The following is a 6,209-nucleotide window of genomic DNA, read 5'->3' as shown; positions in this document are numbered from 1 at the left end:
GATTGCACTCTATGACGTCATTTTCCGTCATGAAAATGAAAAACCTAACTCCTCCTAGGCCGTTGCTCTGATTTTCACGAAAATGTAACCAGATCATCGCCAGACCATGCTGACAAAAAGTTATGGAATTCAAGTTGATTCGTCAAATCTTCTTCGATAAACATACAAACAAATTTTACGCAGCGGTTGCAAAAATACACTTAAGGCTATATCTCCGCAACGCTTTATCGTATTCAAACCAAACTTGGTGCATGTCATCACAAGCATGACCTGAGGCAACATGCGTGTCGGTGCAGCGCCACCTACTGGTCCGGAGATACGAAAAATAGCTATTTTTGCTTATAACTTTTTAACTGTTTGTCCATAAATCAAAAAATGGAGTGGTCTCAATTTATGCTAAATTTTACCATATCGGCCATTTTGAATTATGTGCTAAAATGCTGTATTTTATGAACGCATGAATGGATTTTTACAAAACTCGGTATGGGTCGTCACCATGATGCCCTGAAGAAGCCTGAGAAGTTTCAAAACAGCGCCACCTAGTGGATATAACTTTGGGTGTGGTTGACTTATTTTCATGAGAGTAACTTTTTTTGTCTCCTGAATCCTTGCCGAGTCCAACGATACCAGACTTGCCAGGTTTCGGCATATGGTTTGTGCAGCGTGGTAATTTAGCGCTTATAAAACGTTAGCTGATATCTTTGAAACTGCTAGCCCGATCGAGACGAAACCAGCGTCAGAAGTTCGGAAACATAGATGGATAGCTAAATGCTACAGCCCAAATGTCAAAATATTGATATTAAGGGGTAGTACAATCCAATCAAAGTCAAGTGTCAGTCATTTTTAACGTGTTTTTTTTATATATAAATGTCTATAACTCCAAAACGAAATGAGATATTTTCACCAAAATTGATACATACATCCTCAGTTTCCTCTGCCTGTTTGTCACCATAGTTACTTTTTGATTTGAGTTTCAGTTCAGGTGTGTCTCATTTATTAGTCTCATTAGTTCCTCTTGTTTGGTGTGTATTTAAAGGTGCTGTATGTAAGTTTTTCACTTTATTAAAGCATAAAAATACCATAATATGCTTGCAGATATGTAGGAAACATGCTAAATTCACCTACTTGTTTCTCAGAAAAACAATGCTACAGTAGGGCTCGCAAAATCGCTAGCCGACGTCCCGGGGCTAATGTGTTTTCCAATCGGGCTACCAAAATGTATCACCGCCCTGCCCGACGGGCTTTCTTAAATAGTGAAATAAAATTCCTTTCTTGATGTGCATTGTTCACTCTCTTGACTTGTTATTTGTAGGAAAAATACGATCGCAGAAGTTTTGATCATACTGATTTGACCGCAGTGAAGTTTAGCTGATCGGTTTCACACTGCACGCACAGCCTAGGCTAGACGGAGGCAGAAACTGTGCGTATGGAGAGCAGATTAAGGTTTTTTTTCAGGATTTTTCAGGATTAAGATATGTAGCGCTTTTTACATTGGCAGCGTTTGTCACGTGCAGCTGAACCACTGCGCTTGTATAATATATAGACGAGTACGTCCATTCTGTCTCCTTTTCTGCTGTTCTCCTCCAACCCCTGTCTGTCTCGTGCTTTGATTTATGATGGGCAGCATATATCTGCTGAATGCGACCGTGTTCCCCTCTGTCCCAAACACAGATGCAAATGACATGCTGTAAATAAGTAGTTTACATGATAAAAGTAACCTTAAAGTTAAGATATGCCTCTAGTTTTAATAATTTAAACGCCTCTGCGTGTGGTGTAGGCTACATGCTCTAATCTGTTAACATGGGCGCTGCTTATGCTCTGCTAACGCGTGCTGGGTGTGTGTGTGTGCATGTTAGTGATGCGCGGTTCTATATCCGATCGGTTGGGCCAAGTACTAAAAAATAAATGACATTAATTGTGGGTGGATGAGAGATAAATCATTAATGTGTTTGTTTGATAAAGACACAACTCTCATTTCATGGTAAAATGCAATGAACGTACATTACTTTATTACTTCCATTTTCAACCCTTCAAGGAAAACATACACCTAGAACACCTCCTAGTGGTCATTATATAAAACATTAAATATTGTTTAATAACTTAGCAACTCTGTGAAACAGTGTATAGAAGACAGTTAACTAATAAAGCCTATATCCAGTCTTAGCTTGGGTTAGTGTTGTGTGTTTGGGAAGCAGCACTGACGGAAACAGTGACAATTTAAGATTGTGTTTAGACTATTAAGGATGTGTAATTTTGCCAAAGATCTTACTACTTTACATTTATTTTTTAGTTGCTGAATGAAAGAGATCGCATGCACAGTGGAGAAAATGGTGAAAATCGATGACACTTGTGTGTGTGTGAGTGTGAGGAAATGTTAAGAGGCGCATGGATTTACATCGGTATTTCAGTTCTGCTGATCCAAAAAAGACAGGTCAGGATAGAAATTCTACGAAATTTCAGTTCAGTTAGAACCAAATACATGTGTTTTTGTTTGTGTTTTTGTGTTATTTCGACTTCGAGTCCAATTTTCGACATCAAAATTGTCTTTTTTATTCGGGCTAGTTAAATTCTTTTCTGGCTACCAAAATCTCAAGAGTGCCTGCCCGAAGGGCTACCAGGAATTTTGCGAGCCCTGCAGCCAGTTATTCTACTTTGAAATGTGCGTTCCATGTAGGAATATCTGTTTTTGTTTTGGTCTGTGTGAAACCGCACGCCGCCAGTTTACCCAATAGTGTTTCGACACCACAGGTTGCCAGTTGTATTACTGCCATGGAAGCCAACAAACAAACTGGGTCAGAGATCGCAGATTCTACCTGACCTAAAAAGCCTCAGCATCCATCATAAAATCTCTATGAACCAGAGCATATTAAAGGGGTAATGAATTGAGAAATCTACTTTTCATTCAGCCTTTGCAGGGCCGGCCCAAGCCTTTATGGGACCCTAAGCAGAATTTTTTGGGGGGGCCCCTCTGTGCCACCAATACAATTGACTATTGTCAATTCTGGATAATTCACACACCCATTATCAATTGTATTAGTTGTAGCTGTGTTGCTTACATCATGTCTGCCTGTCATGTTTTTACCCTTATACGGTTCTTAATTGTAACAGTACCAAACCCACAAGAGTGGTCAGGTGTTCATTTGCACTTTAATATTCAAAGTCTCACAGTACTAGAGTTCAGACTGGGATATGTACGATTTAAAAAAAAATGTTTTTAAAAGAAGTGTCTTATGCTGAATATGCCCCCCATTTGATGAATAGAAGGTTCAAAAGAACAGCATATATTTGAAATAGAAAGCTTTCAAAGAATCCTAAAACATTTTTTTAAACTGATAATAATTATAAATGTTTCTTGAGCAGCATGGAAAACAGCTATTCAATTGCAATAATATTTCACAATATAACTGTTTACTGTATTTTTGATCAAATAAATGCAGCCTTGGTGAGCAGAAGAGACTTCTTTTAAAAACAAGAAATGTTGATGGATTTCTTTCAAACGTTAAACAGAGCTTTTATTTTGGCGGAAACACAGAGGAAGATAGTGCTTCTTTTTGTTGACAACAACAGATTTATAAAAGGATTCTCATTACGAATTTGGGAAGATGTTTGCTGCATGTTCCGTTCCCGAATTCTGAGCGACATATAAACATATAGCACTTGCAGAGAAGCATTTACTGTGAACAGAAACGGAAAGCTATGCTGCACTACTCCATCCAAAACATGCAGCACGTCAGATAAGATATTCGCACTAAACCATATTACATTCTCAAACCCATCCATTCATAAAAAGGTGACCGGGCAACTGACGAGTAGCACCATTTCAGCGCTGATTTTTTCTCGCACTTTGCACTTTGAACCCTGGCTAACAAGCTAATAGTGTCCAGCCGATGGTGCCGCGAGCTTGTGCAGCGCTGTCAGAATTAATCCATGGATATATTAGAAAAAAAAAAAAAATGTTGCATATTATCTAGTAATTGCTTAAGGCTATTTCGCTATTTCAATAAAGTAACATGCAGCAAGAAGTAATTTCATGTGCTCTAAGCAGCCACTTAGTTTGCTTATGCCTTGGGCCGGCTCTGAGCCTTTGATATATAAAAGTTCATCGTGATATAAGAATATCCTGCACGTTTCGGAGCTGAAAACTTCCTTGTTAGTCTAAGAAAAGCTTTTATTGACACCAGGCCAGCAGAATAAGTACGCCTGATTCTGTAGCCCCGCCTACCGACTAATGGAGCTAAACGGATCGCGCTACCGAGCAATAAACATGCTGAAGATAGCAAGATATTGCGCTGTGTCTGGTTGTGGAAGAATACAGTCGCTGCATAAGCTTCCTTCAGATTCAATTATAGGGAATGTGTGGTTGAACTTTATTTTTAATGAATATCCAGCTCACGTGGGGAAGACATTGCGCGATTGTTCCTTCATTTCACCACGGATTCGTTTGTAAACAAGAGACTGGATTTGCAGACAGGATGAGATTACATGAATGAATGAAGCAACACACTAATGTGAGTAATTTTTTTTAATATGTGATAGTATTGCATTGTTACAGATCATTTAATATCTATTGATTATGTGTAACGTGTATGAATCGTACGTGTACGATTATGTGTATGTCTAACTAAACATAATTTACCACGCTGTCACAGGGCTTGCAAAGCCCAACATCCCGGGGCTATGTGTTTTCCAGACGGGCTACCAATACGTATAATCTCAAATAGTGAAATAACATTCCTTTCTTGATGCGAGTTGTTCACTCTCTTGACTTGATATTTGAAGGAAAAATACAATCGCGGAAGTTTTGATCATGCAGTCTTCAACGTACTTGGCTTGTGTGTGTGTGTGTTTGTCATGCACGGTTTGCAGTTATATCCACCGATCGGGCGGGTCAAGTAATATAAAAATAACATTCCAATTAATTGCAGGTGGATGAGAGATAAATCATTGTGTTTGTTTGATAAAAGACATTTTGCGAGCCCTAGCTGTGGGTGAATCATTCCGGTTGTCGTTTTCCCACATGCTTTCAAAACAATGCCTCACGTGTACTCACGGGGAGCCGAAGCTCATTAAATATGCAAAGCTTATCCAATCATAGCAGTGGGTGTTTACTTCCAAGTCTTCAGTGCCGCACGCCCATAACAACCGAGTGTTCCATGAGAGAGGCTCAAAACCAGGGCAGAAAATAGCTTGTTACTTATTCATTATGATGTTTTTGAATGTAAAAACCACGCAAACTTCATAAGTTGACCTGAGACATGACCCCTTTAAAACGCGGATATATCAACTTACAGTGTGGCTTTCATTGCCAATTGCACCCACTCCTGTTGCTTGTCCTCAAGCTGGCAACCTGCGTGAGTGTCAAGTCTGAGGAGGAGGGGGCGGGGGAAACAACGCTCTCCAATATTTTGAATTTGGACTGCAGTACCCAATCCTACATATCGCACCTTTAAGCCCTGTGTTTCAGTTCTCTGTCTGTCCTCGTCTTTACACCGTTGGTTGTTCTGTTCCCGTTCCACAGATTCTTCTGTTTTGATAAGTTGAGTTTGTTTGATTAGTAAATAAAATAAGAGCAGAATCTAGATCCTGACAACCTTCCTTTGTACTGCAACCAGCGACCTTGAGAGACTAGGGATTTGAACCATTATTTTAAAGTGAATTTTTTTTTTCCACTTTAAAATAATAGTCCAAATCACTAGTAGTTCCTGCAGAGTGACTAGGTAACACTGGAGTAATTAGTGATGTATTTTATGAACATATTCATAGTAAAAAAGACAATTGATTACATCTCAGATGCATGTTAAAGGGATAGTTCAGGAAAATATTTGGAAGAATGTTTGTAACCAAGCAGATCTCGCCCTCCATTGACTACCATAGTAGGAAAACAAATACTATGGTAATCAATGGGGGGCGAGATCTGCTTGGTTACAAACATTCTTCCAAATATCTTCCTTTGTGTACAGCAGAACAAAGAAATCCATACAGGTTTGGAACAACTTGAGGGTGAGTAAATGATGACAGAATTTACATATTTGGGTGAACTATCCTTTAATGTTGTGATTAGTAATGAGTTGGTAATTCTTTGATATTTGTCATAGATAGTTAATAGACAGTAATAAGGCTAATCTCATTCAGTAATTATTGTTCCCTATCAATCAGTCACGTTCAACGGTATATCAGAACAGAACTGACGAATTGGGATCTTGCTGAGA

This window comes from Gobio gobio (genome assembly GCF_949357685.1).
Source record: "Gobio gobio genome assembly, chromosome: 17".
Lineage (NCBI taxonomy): Eukaryota > Metazoa > Chordata > Actinopteri > Cypriniformes > Gobionidae > Gobio > Gobio gobio.
Note: the sequence above shows the minus strand (reverse complement) of the source record.